Source organism: Danio rerio, chromosome 21 (assembly GCF_049306965.1).
Source record: "Danio rerio strain Tuebingen ecotype United States chromosome 21, GRCz12tu, whole genome shotgun sequence".
NCBI lineage: Eukaryota > Metazoa > Chordata > Actinopteri > Cypriniformes > Danionidae > Danio > Danio rerio.
In genome coordinates, this window is record NC_133196.1 from 18,122,965 (window position 1) to 18,142,500 (window position 19,536).

Genomic DNA, 19,536 nt, shown 5'->3' on the forward strand with positions numbered 1-19,536 from the left:
ATCTAGTAAAATGTTATTTACTGTCATCATGGCAAAGATAAAACAAATCAGTTATTAGAGATGAGTTATTTAAACTATTATGATTAGAAATGTGTTGAGAAAATCTTTTCTCCCTTAAACAAAAATTGGGGGAAAATAAACAGAGGGGCTAATAATTTTAACTAATTATGACTAATATTTTTGCACTTGACCACAAAACTCATCAAATTGTTAAACTAAGATGAAAGCACATGAAAGCTGAATAAATAAACTTTTTTGGTTTGTTAAAAATGAAAATCTTGAATCTGAGAGTTCAAAAAGATCTAAATATTGAGATCCAAATTAAGTTTTTTAGCAAAGCACATTACAAAACAAACAATTAGTTTTGATTTCCAGTAGGAAAATCTGAAAACACGTTCATGGAACATGATCTTTATTTATTATTCTAATTAATTTTGGCATAAAATAAATGTCTATTATTTTTACCCACATAGTATAATGTATTTTTGATGAATGTCAAAAATATACTTGTGCAACATAAGACGTCTAGCGTCACAAATGTCTAGTAGATTTAGACTGTGTAGCTCAAATTTAGTCTTGTTTTTGCAATTGAAAAGCTTCTCTCAAAACAGGTAAAATTCTTGTTTATGGAACATGGAAATAATATTAAATTACAGTATGTTCACTACACAATAAACTACTATTAATACCACAATCACTATCATGCAGATTCAAGAGTTCCCACTTAGATATTGCTTGACAATAACCACAAGTTTGGCATGCTGCCCCAGGAGAGACAGCTAAGCTCGGAGATAATTGAGCCCAGGGCTCCCGACTGGTCAATGAGCATGTAAGGGGGTATGAGATCAGGGAGTTCTTGAGAGCTCCCACTAGTTAAGGAGGAAAACTGGGAGATCGGGTGGGTTCCGGGATTTCAGAGAATATCTGAAAGTTGTGGTTCTCTTTCAAAATATTTACCCAAAAATACAAATTTTGTTATCGTTTTGTCATTTATCACTCATTTTTAGTCCCTCTTCCATTGTTTTGGAATGTTGAAAATCAAAGCTGTTTACTTTCATCATATTGGTTAGTTGGTTGATTGATTGATGCCAATGGCTACTGATTTCTAGCATTCTTAAATATATCTTATTTTGTGTTTAACTACAACCACAACAAAAATCAAGAAGATTTGAAGGCACTTGAGAGTGAGCAAATGTAAGTAAATTGAATTGTTTGGGGTGAATAATTCCTTAAAACATTTTGCTAAATAAAAAAAGAGAATGAATGAATGAAAAAGTAAATGCTTGTACATGTTTGTTGCATTGTTTTTTTTCTTGTTTATTTTTTATTTATTTGTAAAGCCTAGCCAGGGACGAGGACTGTAAATTATCTTTATGCTATATGTACATGACATCGGTTGTCTTCGTATAACAATGTCAAGTGTATTGTCCTTGTTAAACAAACAAGCAAATAAAAAATAATAATAAATAAATCAATGAAAAAAGTAAAAAAAAAACAATGGAAAATCATTCACAGAACAGAGATCTACAACCAGTTCATAGCAGTTCTAGCATGACTTAAACATTGTGTAAACCAATTTTATAGCAGGCTATATAAGCTTTGAAAAACAGACTTGATTTCATTTACAATGCCACCAAAGCGTTTAACATACAGTAGCTCTGGACATGTAGACAGGTACGCTACCAACTCAACTAGCAGTCACGCAGTCAATCAATCACTGCTCAGGCCTGCTGCCTCTAACTGCAGTCATCCGTCATCTCAGTATCTTCCTCTCAGACAACAGTGATGGATCATCAGCACCACATACTGTTAGCAACATAAGCGACAGCTCTCTGTGGAACAACCCCATCCCACTGGAAGAGGTACAATATGGGCCCGCAGTGCGATGAGATTTAATGTAACTGCTGTTCAGATACAGTTAAAGATATCGGACTATATAAGGGTTATTAATTTGGATAATACAGAATTGAATGGCCTTGGACAGCAATAAAATAAGTCCTATTTTTAAAAAATTCCCCTTGGCTAGAAAGGTCTCATTCTGATTTATGAAACCAGGAGTAGGTCAAGGATATACTCCAGATAGTGCTCTCGAGCCCTTGCTCATGAACTTTAAATAAGAGAACGACTTTAACTTGGATTATTGTAGATTTATGATCTGCAGTAACAGACACAGCTCACACTGCTGGTAGATTCGGAAGCCAAGAAAAAAATGCAGAGAGAATTATTTTTTTTTTTTAATAATGAAACTAAACTACATTTGGTTATTTTAGTGATTTTTCACGCACCATTTTGAAGTTGTGACCCTTTGAAATCCTTCATTATGAAAGGCCCTTTGAAGAGGCCAATTTTTAGCATTTTGGTATGGAACAGCCCTTCAACAGGGCAGCCATGATTAGTTTCACTCCAAAGTGCCCTTCATATGAGGATTTATCTTGTTTGGTATGCAGCATAAAACTACATTTGCCCACCAAATGTAGCAGAATAACCACGTTTGACCAGTTTTAGCTGATAACTTAACTTAGGGGTGGCACAGTGGCTCAGCGGTTAGAACTTTTGCCTCACAGCGAGATGGTCGCTGGTTCGAGTTGTAGCATTCATGTTGTAGATTAAACTTAAGTACTGCACAGAGTTGCTGGTCTTGTTGGTCCCATTCCTTGCTGTTCTTCAATCTATAATGCAGATGGTGGGGGGAAAGGGGGAAACCTCCCTCTTATCATCATTGCAACCCAAACACATTTCAAACCCCCTCCAGGTTTAAAAATGACTATGAGAAACCAAGACTCTCTCCAAATGGTATATACACTTTACAATGTTCATCAGTTAATGCATTTACTAACATGAACTAATCATGAACAACACATGTACAGCATTTATTAATCATAATTGAACATTTACTAATGCATTATTAACATCCAAGTCCATGCTTCTTAACATTAGTTAATGCACCATGAGTTAACATGAACTAACAATAAACTACTGTATATTCATTAACTAACGTTAACTAACATGAACAAATACAGTAATAAATGTATTATCCATTGTTTGTTCATGTTAGTAAAAGCATTCATTAACATTAACTAATAAACCTTATTGGGAAGTGTGACCATAATGCTTTTTTTTTGCAATCTATATGTTCTGCTCTATAGCAAAAGTTGTAAAATATTATATGCATGCACCAGTAGATCCCTTTAGGGTGTTTTATAATATAGAAATGAGTCGATCCTGCCTAATGTGTGTTTAGATTGTCATGTTTGGTATCGTAACGCTTCTTCTATTTTACAACACATGATGCAGAATGCATGATGATAATTTATACAGCTTACATTCATTAATGCTCTGAGTTAAAGTCCATCTGTCTCTTTAGGGTGGATCCTCATTATGCAAAGACAAAGGAAATCTCCTGCTTAAATTTTTCCTCTCAGACCACTGGTCAGTCAGGAGAGAATGAGTGTGACTTGACTAGTTAAAACCCATCTACACCCCAAAATCTGGACTGAAGGTTCCCGACACCAGGGAAGACTCTTTATCTGTACCTGCATGACTTGTTTGAGTCTGTGTTTCTTACTTTTTGGCAAATTAAACTTTCAAATTAAACAAGTTAAAGATCGCGCCCCTATATCTTCCGATCTGCACCGCAAACTATACGCAAGTGACAAAAGGACTTCCTTAGAGACTCAATCTTCCGAGCATCAGAGAAACTCGCTCAACACAAGAGAGACAGAGAGCCAGACGCAGGTTTTAGTCAGGTGTTTTTTAACACATTAATCAAAATAGTGTTTTTTGGTGGTTTTTAGTAGTCGTGTGGAACCGAGTTAGATTATCATAAATCAATAAAAGATCCTTGTTACCAGCTTTAAAGTTTAATAAAACTTCTAAACCATTCGTCTGCTTCACGAGAAGTAGCTATAATTCCCTTTTCTAATAAATAAACAATTAAAAGTCTGCTCAGATGAGCAGACAAAGTCGTTGGATCAACAAAAACACGCTATTAATTATAAATATTCAGAATTAACTCTATACAAAACATTATACTTTTTTTTTTTTTAAAAAGTGCAGTTGAGTTCAAGAGAGTAGGTGGTTGAAAAAAAAATGTGTTTGGATTGAAATTGTTAAAGAGAGTTTAGGTTATGGAGATCAGGAGGAAGTGAATTCCAAAGCTGAGGAGCAGAGTGGCTGAAGGCACCGCTTTCCATGGTGACAAGGCGAACAGGGGGGACAGTGAGGTGAATAAAATGACATAAGATACCTGGAGAGCAGCAGCAGCATAGACACGCCAGCGTAAATAATTTAAATAAGTAAATAAATGAATATAGTAATATAGATAACATATAGTTAATTAAAGTTAATAAATTGAATAACTTGAACTATAAGTTAATCCTGAATATTCATAATTAATAATGTGTTATTGTTGATCCTATGGCTACTCCTGTTGGTTCAGGAACTAAGCTGAAAAGAAATTAATGATTGAATTAACTTACTATAGTAGAAATCACCCTGGCCATTTTTTTTTTCAGTGAATTGGTGATGTGCCTTTGAGTTGCACAAGTAAACCTGACATTCCTGGCCTTAATAGGCGCACTAGAAACTGACACTAGAAGCTGTGGTCATGATATTATGTTTGTCTCCCATGTGGAAAATGGAAGTCAAATGCTGTTGAGAGCAGAGTGAGTAAAACCTGAGGGGTCAAATTGGTGCCATGACCCGGATCAAGGTGAGTTTAATGGAGACCAACTAGTAAGAGCTGTGTGAGGGCACATTTCTGGTCTCAAGAAGTGTGCTAGCAATTTTAGGCTCTCTTTTGACAAATGCCGGTTCAGATTCTGCTCAGAGCGTGCAAGTGGAACTGAAGGGGTTACATCAACAACTGTGAACAGAAGCTGAGGTAGAAGACCATTGAAGAGGGGGAAATGATCACTGACAAGCTGTTAGCTACATAGGCACCACTTCGGTTCTCTTTAGTGTGAGGAGTCAAGGCAAAGGCTGAAAGGAAAAGCAACTAAATCCTCTTAAAGCCGCCACTGTTTCTAATCCTTCCATCTTCCTCAACATCCAGATGAAAGAGTGATACAAGCTATCTTGTTGTTCTCCTCTCTCTCCCCCTCCATCTTTTTGTCTTTGACCTCCTTGTGTAATCTGACAGTGAAAATTAACTAAATGAAAGTTGTACTTATATCCCTTTAGCCTTGGCTTCATGTGGGCTGAAGGCGCAGATGGATTCGATTTTATTAGCTGTGTTTAAGTGAGCTTCTCTATCCTTTCGTCCCTAGAGCTCTGCCTGGATCTGAATCCGTCTGTCAGGAAGACTTATGCCCAACATGCTGCGTGCTCTGCCTGAGAAATGTGAAGCGTCTCTGATTGAAAAGCAATTTTTATTATAATGATGTGCCTTAGATTACCATTGATCTGTTTACAAGACCTTTATTGAATAAGAGAGCATGACAGCAAGACAAGGCAGATGCGTATCAGCCCAAATCCCATGAAAGCTTCAGAGGGGATCCAGAAGTTGCACTTTCATGGACGAGCCAGTTAAATCATTGACATTCTCCATCCAGGCTTAAATCATTCAAAGTTTTCCCATCTCCATTGGAGGGATTCTCAGGGTGTCCAGGATCAATAGCATCCAATGATTTTACAGAAGCGCAGTATTATTGATATTCATTGGATTTTTCCCTTTGTGGATTCCAGAGTTATTCTTTTCAGAGGCAGTACACTCTGAACTTCCATTTCCTGGTGTGATTACACAAACACACGTACACAACAAAGAGACCACCTAAGCGGGCGGAGAATGTATCTAGTTTGTAAGCAGACTTCCTGGCGGCGCTCACTACTTCCTTTGCATAACCCGCTCTCAGCTGGTGTGTTTGACAATCCAATTGCGTTGCATATTCTATACTGTGGTTTACGTTCAATTGGTCTGCTATTGTAATATGAGCACTAGGGGGTGAATTCACAAAGCGGCTAAACCACTGAAAATAAAAATGTCTTAATTAACAAACCCACAATTCATTTTCTCAGAGTGATCTACACTGTTTTTTTCACAATAAAATTAAACAAAATTATGTGAGTTTATAAAATTAAATTCAATTAAATATGTAAAATATAAAACTAAATTAAACATGATTATTTTTTAGCTCAAGCATGTTGCTGTTTGGTTTATAGCAATCACATTTATCCTACCATTGTGTGGTAGCTAGTGCGGAGATTAGGAGGACTGCTAATCTACTGGAATTGTAACTCACATACATCTTAAGAGTATGAGAGAATAGTCTGAAAAAGAGGAAATATCGAGAGGGTGCTCGCTGCAGAGCCATTTGAGGAGAGCTGAGCTCCAGCGAGGGGGAGCATGAGCTGTCGCTCCTCCTCCTGTAAGCTGTTTTAATGCGTACACCAACTCCACCCCTAACCCTACCCCCAGTGACATCACTCGTAGAAGAAGTGCAAAAAAGGTGGAGCTCAAGCTTAAGCTCCCCCTCGATGGTGCTCAGCTCTCCTCAAATGGCTCTGCAGCGAGCACCACTTGGAAATATCCAGTGATTGGCAGTCATGTATCTAGAAATGACTTGTGTCAAAAGTCAGAGCAAAATGGTTTATTCAAGCTGCAAAAAAAATGTGCAGATGTACGGCACCTTTAGGATGTGGAGATTTGCTTCATGGATGCGCAGCCATCAAATTTACGGCAACTATGTAATGCTAACATGTCAATACAGACCAAAATCTATAAGCAATGTTTCCAAAATCTTGTTGAATCTGTGCCATCAAAAAATAGACAGTAAGCAAACTCTACTTGCAAGCTGTGCAAATAAAAACATGTGGAATTGTATATAAATGTATACACGTAAATTAATGAATGTTGTATGTCCCAAAACTTGCATATTCTTCTGCAACACACTCAAAAGTGAACTCAAGCTGTGCTAATAGAGTGATATGGAATTGTATGTAAAATGTAAATGAGAAATATAAAGTCAAGTCACCTTCATTTCAATAGGCGCGCTTCTAAAAAAGTGCTAGTTTGCCATAACCAATTGGGGGTTACATAAAAAACCAGTTGAGATTAAAAATAGGATTCTTTTTTCAATTAAATGTAAATCAAATTTTGTAACCCAGTGGCTGGGTTTGTCAATATTAACTCAACAGTGGATAAAATACTGTATGGCTAAACCCAATGTTGGATTATTTTTTTTAAAAATTACATTTAAATTACACTTGACCCAACATTGGGTTAAAACCTCCCAGCGTTTTTAGAGTGTACAGTATAGCACAGGCTATGCATACTGTGTCAAAGCAGAAGTACTCACACATACAGAAAAACCAATATTAACAATATTAACCCAAAAATATTAAAATTGTCAATATTATCCCAACATTGGGTCAAATACGGGATGGACAATTCAAATGTTGGATTAATGATTTTTCAATTACATTTAAATGACACTTTTTAACCCAACATTTTGGGTTTGTCCTACTGTATTTGACCCAACAAAAGATAAAACCACCCAGCATTTTTAGAATGTATAGCACAGACTGTGCATACTGTGTCAAAGCAGTCATACTCACATATACAGACAAAACCATATTAAAAATATTAACTCATCAATATTAAAATTGTCAAAATTAATCCAACATTGGGTCAAATACGGTATGGACAACCCCAATGTTGGATTATGTTTTTCAATTACATTTAAATTACAATTTTTAACCGAGCATTTTGGGTTTGTCCATACTGTATTTCACCCAATATTGGGTTAAAACCACCCAGCATTTTTAGAATGTAGCAAAGACTGTACTATATCAAAGCAGTCTAACACATACAGACAAAACCATATTAACAATACTAACTCAACAATATTAAAATGACCAATATTAGCCCAATATTGGGTCAAATACTGTATGGATAATTCCTATGTTGGATTATGTTTTTCAATTACAATTAAATTACACTTTTTAACCCAACATTTTGGTTTTGTCCATACTGTATTTGACCCAACACAGGGTATAACCACCCAGCATTTTGTATAGCACAGACTGTGCATACTGTGTCAAAGCAGTCTTACTCACACATACCGTATGGACAAAACATTATTAACATATTAACAAAACAATATTAAAATTGTCAATATTAGCCCACAATGTTGGATTTTTTTTTTCAATTACAATTAAATTACACTTTTTAACCCAGCATTTTTGGGCTTGTTTATACCGTATTTAACCCAACATTGGGTTAAACCACCCAGTATTTTTAGAATGTTGCACAGACTGTACATACAGTATCAAAGTAGTCTTACTCATACATACAGACTAAACAGTAGAATAAATTATCATCAACAAAGTGTAGTTTTTCAATAAAGTGGCCACCTTTGCTGTGTACCTCTTTTAAAGTATAATCAGAGTTTGGAAATATTCTGAAACTATAGAAAATATTGCAGAAAGCAAGACCAAGCAAATGACACAACCACGGGTCACTTTTATGCTCAATTTAAAATAATAAGGTATACAGACTGGGATGTGATATCATTACATACTCTTATGTACTGTATGTTTTTTTTTTTAAATCATACCCTAATATAAGAAAGTTGGGCACTAAATAAAGTTCTTATGAGCTGTAAGAACAGTTCCTTTGTAGGTGTAATATTTGCTGTTGTTTTTTATTGCTTTCCCTCTCTGTCTTTAACCCAACTTAATGTACTGTAGGTGTACACAAGTGTGAAATGAAAGTTGAAAAAACAGCACATATTGCTCTGAATAATAACATTTCCTCTATGTTGTAGAGAAAAAGCACAAGAACCATGAAATATGGTGCAGCTTGAAAATAAACGTCTACGATGTTAGAGATCACATGAACAGCACCTTCAGTAGAATCCCCCCGCAATCCCTTTCCCCTATTCAGCCTCTGAGCTGACGACATTCCACATGTCCGCTGTAAGACCACTTTAAGCCGAAACACAATAACCTGTGGCATTTCCAGGAGATCAAACGCAGTCTGCTTCAGAGCGCCACGCACCAAAAGAGTGCCCTCAGAGCACAACCCATCTCGCGTCTGCCTGACCATCATTACGCTTCATCCAAAGCCTCTCTGTAGTGTGAGGTTAGAGGTGAGGATGAGTCAGGTGTACGATGAGGAAGAGCGGGCGGAGGGAAGTTCAGAGTCTCCGCTGCAAAACGCTAATGCTGCCTTCATGTGTTATCAGAATTATAAATGCAGGTTTTCTAATTTGAAATTGGACATGAAAGACTTGTGACGTTGCATGTATGACTAGGATCATTCTGAGAGCTGAGTTTCTGAGCTGGGTTTAAAATTGAAACCACTTTTACTCTCCCTCATATTATTTCAAACAACTAAGAAATATCTTCATCTTTGGCACACAAATTAGAAATATATGTGTGTATGGGCTCTTCTATTAAATGTTGATTTTGTGTTTTAGCATATTAGTGGCTAAACATACATTCTCATAAGCATGTTTTCATATGACCTACTTACAGTACTCTCTTACCCTGGGATATTTATGTTTAGATTATAGTTACTTATTATTTAAAGTCATTACAATCATTTTAGTCAATTTACACTGTTAACAAACCAATAATAAGATTATTTGCTCAATAAACGGCTAATTATCAGATTATTATTAGCTGGAAAGGTAGAAGTTGGGTTTAAATGTTGAGTAGGATTAGTGATGTACAATAAGTTCTCATTTTACTACTTATAAACAGTTAATATCATAATAATATGCATTAAGACAGTGTTAATATCATGAATTGTGACTTAAAAAATAAAGTGTTAGCCTCTAATTAAAAAATACACTTCTGTGTAAATGAGATCTTGCAAATTAAGAAAAATCAGCCACTTATTTGACAAAATGTAAATTATTAATGTTTTCCTGTGAGATTGTGTTGGAAATGTCTGTTCACCCATAACTTAGATGCTTCAAAACCTTCATAAAGAGATAGAAAGTAATAAACCCAAATAAAATTGTGGGTTAATTAAAAACTTTCAAAGAGAGATGATCAGTTTATTTTATGAACATTAATTCAGGTTTTTATTTTTATATAAACATTGATCACCTAAGTGTTGAAATATCTAATCAATTCCACGCGTGTTTAAAAAAAGAGGTGTTTTTTTCAATGTCAAAAATCTTAGTAATTTATTGGAAACAAATGAATAATTCGATTCACAGAATTCTGTTATCCTAAATGCAATGCAAGAGTTACATTCAGGAGATGCGCAACCACTTTCATTTCCTGATTGGAGTTTTTATACATAGCTGATATTAACAGATGAAATTTAGCGAAATTAATCACTTGTTAATCATTCTCCAGTCCTCCATTGGCCGCACCCATACATACGTCCTCTTTTTCTACTTATTCTCTGCACAACGTCAAAAGTGCAAGACTTCTCAACTGCAAGTTTCACTTCAGACCTCAAGTTAATTTTAGACAATCAGGTATCTATCTATCAGCTTCATCTAAATGAAAATCAAAATGCTCATCAAAAATGCTTCATTAGAATGCAAGACATATCACACTCAGGAGAAGACATTTAGTTGATATTTCACCTTAAGCAATGCAAACACAATTGTTTATTGAAAAAAAGAGACAGAAATTCTAAAAAATAAATTCCTTTTTCCACAATATAACACTTACAGGAAAAAAAAAAGAAAGAAACTGTCAATTGTGCTTCACATCTATGGAAAATGAGAAAAATTTAACATGAAGTTACATGAAGTAACACCTTTTTCCTGGATTGAAAAAGTTTCAAACCACACATTTGATATGTTTCACATTTTTATATACATGTGAAGTAAGGGAACAATCAACAAATACAAATGTGTATAAAGTGTGTATTCTAGAGTTTATATGCCGTTTCAAGAGTTCTCACTATGATATTGCTTGATGCTATTAGCAGGTTTGGCATGTTGTCTTTGGAGAGAACCCTAAGCTTTGAGATAATTGAGCCCAGGGCTCCCGCCACATCAATTAGCATGTAAGGGGGTTTGAGATCAGGTAGGTATCGAGAGCTCCCCCTTGTAAAAGGAGGAAAAGCATGGGATGGGGTGGAAGGGGGATTCTTCCAAAATTAAGATAAGGCAGTAGGGTGAAATTGTTCTATTTATTGTAGGCTTGGATCAGTCTGATTGGATTATTGCTGATTACAGATAAGAGACTAGCCACGATCAATCATATCACATGCTCCTCTCGAAATTAGATTGTAAAACTTCACTTATATGAATAAGATGACATGTTTTATTCAAATCCATATTATACTGACTGCATGTTTAAACATTTGCAGTTTAAAGGGATATTTCTTTTCAAAATAAAACATTTTGTCATAATTTTTGAGTTTTTTTGTTCTGTTGAACACAAAAGAAATAGAATAAATATTTTTTGACTTGTGTAACCACTCACATCCACGGTAGAAAAATAATACTATGGAAGTTAATGGTGTTTTCAACATTCTTTAATGTATCTTATTTTGTGTTCAGGAGAACAACAAAATAAAACTGAGTAAATAAATGAAGATATAATTTTCAATTTGGAGTAAACTCTCCATTTAATAAGCTTTTCCTAATTTAATATATTCACGAATTAACCAAATATCCTTCACGGCTCCTTTCCTTTATGACAAAAAATCACTGGAACACAACAAAATATAACTTCATGTGTATGGGAAATGGGAAGAAGCAAGTTTTCCAATGGTTCCTGAAGGCATCCGAAGAACGAAGCCATATATTTTGACAGGCGAATACAGATGGCGAGGATAAAAAAGCAAGAAACATGTTAAACATCAATTGCGATGTTTGGCGATGTATTGTTAAATCGTAAAACAGAAATATGTGCAAGAAAGCACATGGTGTTTGAGAAAGAATGTGTTATGAGAACGGCATAAAAACCACGCGGCCCTGCTCATGCTGTTTTCAGAGCGTGCAACTTATTCGTGAGACACTGAGCACACTTCGTTGAGGTGCAAGAATGCTTGTTAATTGGCCCGTGAATCAGATTGGTTTATCCTTGGAGCCAGATAAGGGATCCATAATTTATCAGAGACAAAAAAAAAAAAAAGAGCCAAAGAAATGTAATTATTTTCCTGTTCAGTAGAGCATGTGGAGACGAGGACTCTGGTGATTATTGAATTCTCAGCGTCTTCTATTACACGCCGGAACTGTGGGGAGCTGGTGAGGGTTGTGCGGCTCCCCGCGAAGTTCATCCGTTCGGTGGCGTTGGGGCGAGAGTCGCGCGCTGTGGTGTTATTGGCGTTGGGTGTGTTTGTCTTCCTTCGGGAACAGCTGAGACGGATGCGAGATGGGGTCTGTGAAAAGAGCAGCTGGGGGAGAGAACTATGATGTGTACTTGACTCCCTACTGGGACGCCCTGAAAGCACAGGAGAGAAGTTCATGGTGCACGTAAATGAATGTAATCTAGAGATGGAAGGTAATCAAATTAGTCTTTGTCGTTTGTGATCAGAGTTGATGTACTTTACGAGAGGCTGAGATTAGCATGAGGCACTTGTTGCGGATAATATGGTAGATATTTTATGAGATGGCTGCCCTTGGAAATACATTAACGCTTGTTTGTCAAATTCAATGAATACATAGATGAAAAATAAGCATAAATGGCCTGTTGTGGAAGCGTAAACTTCAAGTACTCATTATGAACAAACAGAAAAACCACAAGAGCTTCACATAAGCTTCAAGCTGAAACATATATATACTGTATATATATATGCCAAACACACATGATTCCCCCATGAAAATGTTACACACGTTTCGCATGTGGTTTTAAAAACAGATCAATTTGCTTTTGGCCTTCCAAAGATTTTACTATGAGATAACTTATGAGGTTTTTCAACTTATAAGTAAAATAATGTCTATGGAAAGCATTTCTTTGTGACACTTCAATGAAAATTACACACACTAAAATCAAAAGTTTGTTTTAAAAAAAACTTTAACAGTGTTAACGGTAATGCATTAATGCGATTTGTGTACTTTTCTAAGCAACGAATTAAGTAGTGCATTACTTTAAAAAAATTAAGTAGTAATATTTGAGTTACTTTTTAAAAATGTATTGTGAGTTACTTTTTAGTTTAATTAATTAGCATTTACAATAATTGCTGAATTAAAATGAACGTTGAATTACACACTCAATAAGAGAATGCGGGAACAGACAAAAATGACCATGGCAGAGCTTTAGATTTAAGCGATGGAAAATTCTCATTATTTTGAACATAATACAAATTTGACTTCACTAATAAGATAAAAAGTACAAAAGTACATTTATTATTTTTTGCTGTGTTTTTAAAGGTGAATGTAGGTTATACCAACTCAGGCTCATTCTGAAAACATACCCCTTTATACATTTCTGAACAGCGCCAAATTAAAACAGTGTTGTCGGTAACGCTTTAACGCGAGTTTCGTATTGATATTACTTTTCTAAGTAACAAATAAAGTAATGCATTACTTAAAAAAATGTAAATAGTAATATTTGAGTTCTTTTTTTTAATGTAATGTGAGTTACTTTTTATTTTAATGAATTCGCTTTTAATAAAATTGCTAAATTAAAAACTTAATGAGAGAATGCGGGAACAGACAGAAACGATGATGGCAGAGACTTACATTTCTGCGATGGAAAATTCTTATTATTTTAAACATAATACAAATTTTACTTCACTAATAAGTCAAAAAGTACCAAAGTAGCAAACACATTGCTTTAAACTTTCATTAATTTGTATATGCAGCATGTATAGCTCTGGGGTTAGGAAGTTCTTCAACCCAGGCTCATTCTGAAAATGTACCGCTGTATACATTTATGGAGAACGCCAAATACATCCCAGAAACTAGTTTGATTATTTTTGTTTTGGTTTTTTTTGCAGTTTATGTTTCGCAAATTTACCAGAGGCCAATGTGTATTCCTTTTGGATCTCAAATTTCTCTTGCGAATGCCATTTCACGCCTGCTGTTCTCACGTTAATCCACCAGAGGCCACTGTCGACTGACTGACCCACCCACCTCCTTCCCTAAACTCAACAGATAGTGTTTTAAAAAGCACTGATTGATTTGCCCACCCACTTCACTAAACCCAACAGACAGTGTTTTATACAGCAATCAAGAAAAAGAAAAACCTTCCACTGATTTTTACCACATTTTCAAAATTTACCACATTCTCACCTTGTTATGTATTTGTTTATTTATTTATTTGGCTTCTAATTTTGGGTCCTACCAGCTTTCTGCAACCTTTATTCACCAGACCTGAACCCCATTGTTGTGGTCAACTCCTCACTAGAGGAGTTGACCACAACATCCGCCATGGTACATGGCCAGCTAACTAGACATGCTGGTTACAGCAGAAAAGCCGTTCACAGATAGCGGTCAGCTGGTAAGCGCAAAAAGGAATGGCGTCATATCACGCGAATTGTTTGTTTTAAAGACAAAATGCAGCCGTATGTACTTCTAGCTACATAATTTGAGATCTCCAGAAATGCATAAATGGATACGTTTTCAGAATGAGCCTATGTTGGGTTATACAGTGTTGTTAAATGCAGAACTCCTCTATTAAAAACTAAAATAATGAAAAACCTGCAAGTTCGGAAAGAGATCAAATCTCAGCCATTTAAGAAAAAGTAATCCAATAGTAACTGAAAAGTAATGTAATCCATTACTTACTATAAAAAGTAACTAATACAAATAATTTTATTTTTAACTTGATATTCTAAAGCATTTCTTTTGAAAGTAACTTTCCCCAACACTAAACTTGAATACAGAAAATATAATTCCATATTTCAGTGAGTAAAATTTTAGCTCTGGGAGTGCATTTCAGCAAAAGACAATATCCAAATGCCATGCAGGATATAATGTCAGAGAAGAGCAAATATGAAAGCACACGAAAAGAAAACGAATAAAAGGAAGAAAGCCAGAAGTCTCACCTCCATCTCTGCCTAATCTTTGACTCAATTGCAGCTCTAATAACAAGGTGGAAGGGATTACACTTTTCCACCCTCAAAAACTCCTCCATTTCACCCTTTGCTCAAGCCATGATTACTGTTTCCAAGGCAACAGCTCCACAATGTCTCCATGGCAGTGACAGTGTCCTTTCTGGAGTTTATGTCCACAATGTGGTCAGAGGGAAAGAACGTTCCCTTCTTCTGGAGGAGAAAGCCGCCCTAAACAATCAGCCCCATGGTAGCAGAAGTAGTTTTAGTGATGTTGGCCTCCACCTTCAGTCCCTGTTGTCCCAGAAAAAAGAGAGGGAAGGAGCGATAGTCACCCAGAAGGCAGGTAGAAAGGAGGACACCTTGCATTGCTGTAATTGAATCACTATTCATCAGTGATGCTGCGGTGATTTTCTTGGCTAGAACTGATTCCAGGGTCACAGTGAGAAACTATTGCATGCACACACACACAGATGGCCCTTTCCTCCTTGTTTAAATGCCCATTCATACTGAGAGTGATAATTAGAGAGCATAAAATAATTAACTATATTAGCATCAACACCAATATGTTTTGGGTAACATTTCATAATACATTTCATTTTCTTTTCGGCTTAGTCCCTTTATTCATCAGGGATCGCCACAGCAGAATGAACTGCCAACTTATCCAGTATGTTTTATGCAGCTGCAACCCATCACATCTATACACACTCATACACTACGGACAATTTAGCTTACTCAATTCACCTATAGCGCATGTCTTTGAACTTGTGGGTGAAACCCAACCTTCTTGCTGTGAAGTGATTGTTCTAAACGTTGGGGCAACGTGCAGCCATTTTATTATAACTGCACACAAATCATACACCTGCTTTGAATATTATCATTTGATTGAATGGGCATTATCAGTGGTTTTTCTCTGATAGATATGGGCTAGTAGGGACCTTCTGTTCCAACAGATCAGAAGGCTCAGAAGGCTGTTATCATCCATTCACATCGGTAATCAGCTATATAAATAGAGAAGACTCCAGAGCTGTTTTTACATTACTGTGACGGTTGGGTTTAGGGTTGGGGTAGGGGTAGACATTAATAATATACAATTAATGGGAAATTTAATAAATAATATATATAATTCTCGTTAACTTCCAGCCGCAGCTGGAGAAATGATTTACAAAGGCAAAAATCAACATAGCCCTATATACATTTCTGGAGATCACGAATTATGTAGCCAGAGGAACATATGGCTGCATTTTACCTTTAAAACTAACGTTATGGGGCGGTATGGTGCTGTTTGCGCTTACTAGCTGACCGCTTACCTCCATGTGAATACATTTTTCGCAGTTACTAGTTATTCCAGTGGTTTGCTGCATACCTTAAAGAATTTGAGATGCAGAGCGGAGTTGATGATGGGGTTTGATTTCAGCGAAGAATGGTTCCAGAAAGCAGGTAAGACAAAAGCAAAACACCAAAAATAAAATAAACAAGTAAATAACAGGGTGAGAATGTGGTAAAATCTGAAAGTGTGGTAACAATCAGGTGGCCACGATGGCTTTTCTTTTTATAGATTGGTTTTCAAAACACTTCGTTTGAGCTTGGGGAAGTGGTTGGGCAGGTCAATTTGTGCTTTTTAAAATATTATTGGTTGGGTTTATTGATGGGTTTGGATGGAGTTAATAGTCGGTTGGTCAGTCAGTCGACAGCGGCCTCTGGTGGATTTAAGTGAGAACAGGAGACGTGAATTTCACTCACGAGAGAAATTTAAGATCTCAACAAGCGTACACAGCGGCCTCTCGCAGATTGGCGAAAACAAAAACTGTAAAAGAAAAAAAACGTAGCTCCAGGGAAGTACAGTTTAAGTCAGATTAATTAACCCCCTCTTTGATTTTTTTTCTTTTTTAAATATTTCCCAAATGATGTTTAATGCTGTGTTCACACCAGACGCGGAACGCGCGGATAAAATTCGCTAATTGCGCTATCCGCGCTATCCGCTTCATTTGCGCGACAAACCCGCTTCATTCGGGTGTGAAACCCGCTTCATTCGCGTGTCAAATTCACTTAAAAACAGACGCGGATTCGCGTGATGGGCAGGGCTTCTGTCTGCCCGGTGACTGTAACTTCGTTGCTAAATGGCTAAAATGGATTTTATGAAGAAAATAACAGTGTTTATGTACTTTATGAAGGCTGAAAAAGTCCACTACATGCTTTCAGAGGTGCATCCAGCTCTGTGAGCTCATAAACTCCTCCAGAAACTGAACCTGGATGATGGAGGCTTTCAACGGTGCTTCTGACTAAGCCAAGCCCAGTTTGATGACTTGTTGTCGGTGTCGCCTGGAGGATTTCCCCCGGGACATCATCAACAGGTTCTACGTCACAATCACGCCCCCACAAGAGCAAGCTTCTGATTGGTTAACGCGGCGCGAATGTCCGCTGAAGTTCAGATTTTCAAACTTGAGAGATTCGCGCGAAACGCTCGTTAAGCGCGTCAAACACGCAAACGCTCAATTCGCCTTGCGCGTATCGCGCTATTCGCATCGCGCCATTTGCGTCATCCACTCCGCGCCATCCACGCGTATCGCGCCGCAGGATGTCTATTCGCGCGTTTGCATTGACTTAACATGTAAATCACTCGCGCTTGATGCACGTGCCGGATGTCGGATGTGCAGGATGTCTATTCGCGCGTTTGCATTGACTTCACATGTAAATCACTCGCGCTTGATGCACGTGCCGCGTCTGGTGTGAACGCAGCATCACAGAGCAATGAAATTTTCACAGTATATCTGATCATATTTTTTTTATTCTGGAGAAAGTCTAATTTGTTTTATTTTCGGCTTTATTTGGGTTTTTAAGAAAGGTTTATAGAATGAGCCTGAAACATATAAATGTTTATTTGAATAGTTTAATAATTTACTAACTCATACTGAATGATTCTTAAAAAAAAAATAATAAAAAAATAAAAAAACTAACTACTTTTAAATAACAAGTATTTAAATAATTACTTAATTTCATAACAAATTACTAATTAGCAAAGTATAAATACAACATTACGCACATTATATATGTGCTTATAAGCCAAGAATACAGCATTTACAAACTGCTTACTAGTGCATATTAATGTAGAGTTAATGCCTAAATGACACGTAAATGCTTAGATAATTTGCTAAAGCATAATAATTAATTTAGTGCAGTTGTGCAGTTATTATAAAATTTAATATTTTTGTTTGATTTAATCAATTTAAATAATTTTAACTTCATTTTATTGTTACATAACAGTCTCTGTGCCAGATGAATCATATCTAGCCCCAGATACCAGATTCTGCCAGAAACTATCTGTTTTATCTGAGATTCAAACAACCTGCCAGTAAAGTTGTCCAGTGTCTAAAATCTGTTAATAGTCTTGTCTGCTACCTATCTAGTATAGTACTTGAATAGAATTGTATCAGCAGTTTTTAATCAGAGAAAAAGTTGACTGAGAAAGGCAAGAGAAGAACAGCAACAGGAGGTGAGATGATAAAACAGTTACTTGTGTTTGTTTGTTTTTTGTTGTTGTTTGTTTTTTGTTTTGTTTTGTTTTGTTTTTAAGACAAGCAATTGCAATGGAAAATCACTGCTTGACAAAACATTGTGTGATGTTAAAAACCTTTATTTTATGTGTTACTCCTGAGAACAAATATTCTTTGAATTTACACAAACGTAAGAATACAACTAAAAGGAAAAAAATAATAATAATTAAATACGAAAATTATATAAAAAAATATATGTATATGAGATATATGTATATATATATACATATTGGCGTTTCTGTGTGGAGAATGCATATTCTCCCTGCCTTCGCCTGGGTTTCCTCCGGGTGCTCCGTTTTCCCCCACAGTCCAAAGACATGTGTTACAGGTGAATTGGGTAGGCTAAATTGTGCGTAGTGTATGAGTGTGTATGTGGATGTTTCCCACAGATGGGTTGCGGCTGGAAGGGCATCCGCCGCGTAAAAACTTGCTGGATAAGTTAGCGGTTCATTCCTTTGTGGCGACCCCGGATTATTAAAGGGACTAAGCCGATAAGAAAATGAATGAATTATATATATATATATATATATATATATATATATATATATATATATATATATATATATATATATATATATATATAATTAAGAAGAACAATTAAATGATACCTTAAAAATGAAGTTGAAAATGGTCAAAAGTCAAAACTAAACAAAGTAAGCTGTGTGTTGTCGTACATCTCATTTTGTTCAATCGTCTTTGCTTTGAACAGTAGGTCTTAAGGGATTAGTTCACTTAAAAATAATAATTTGCTGTTAATTTATTCACCCTCAGGCCATCCAAGATGAGTGTGACATCTTTTTCTTCAGTAAAAGATTAAAAAAAGATTTTTAGTGGAAACTGTGGTACTTGGTGATTCATAAAATGCAACAGAACAGCTCCATAAATAACCGAAGCTTCCTCCCTCTCCATCATAAAAAACACCTTATGCCTGCATTTCATAATAAGACAATAACCATGTACTCTAGACTGTTGTAATAATGTAAATAGGTAATAACATTGTAAATAGCACTCTGCTTATTTTGCTCCACAATGCCTCAGTGCATCAACATGTATTAATTTAATTAACAT

General features: G+C 36.1%; 1 long non-coding RNA gene across 4 annotated transcripts in view; it reads right to left on the minus strand.

Annotated features, from left to right (window-relative positions):
- Positions 1-8,546: 8,546 nt before the first annotated feature.
- Positions 8,547-19,536, minus strand: part of LOC141379834 (uncharacterized) — a 295,479-nt gene continuing 284,489 nt past the window's right edge. For all 4 annotated transcript variants that reach the window (XR_012396681.1, XR_012396683.1, XR_012396682.1 and 1 more), the window contains 2 exons: positions 14,909-15,208; positions 8,547-12,360 (listed from right to left, as the gene is read on the minus strand). This is a non-coding gene — a long non-coding RNA (uncharacterized lncRNA). The remainder of the gene's footprint in view (positions 12,361-14,908; positions 15,209-19,536) is intronic.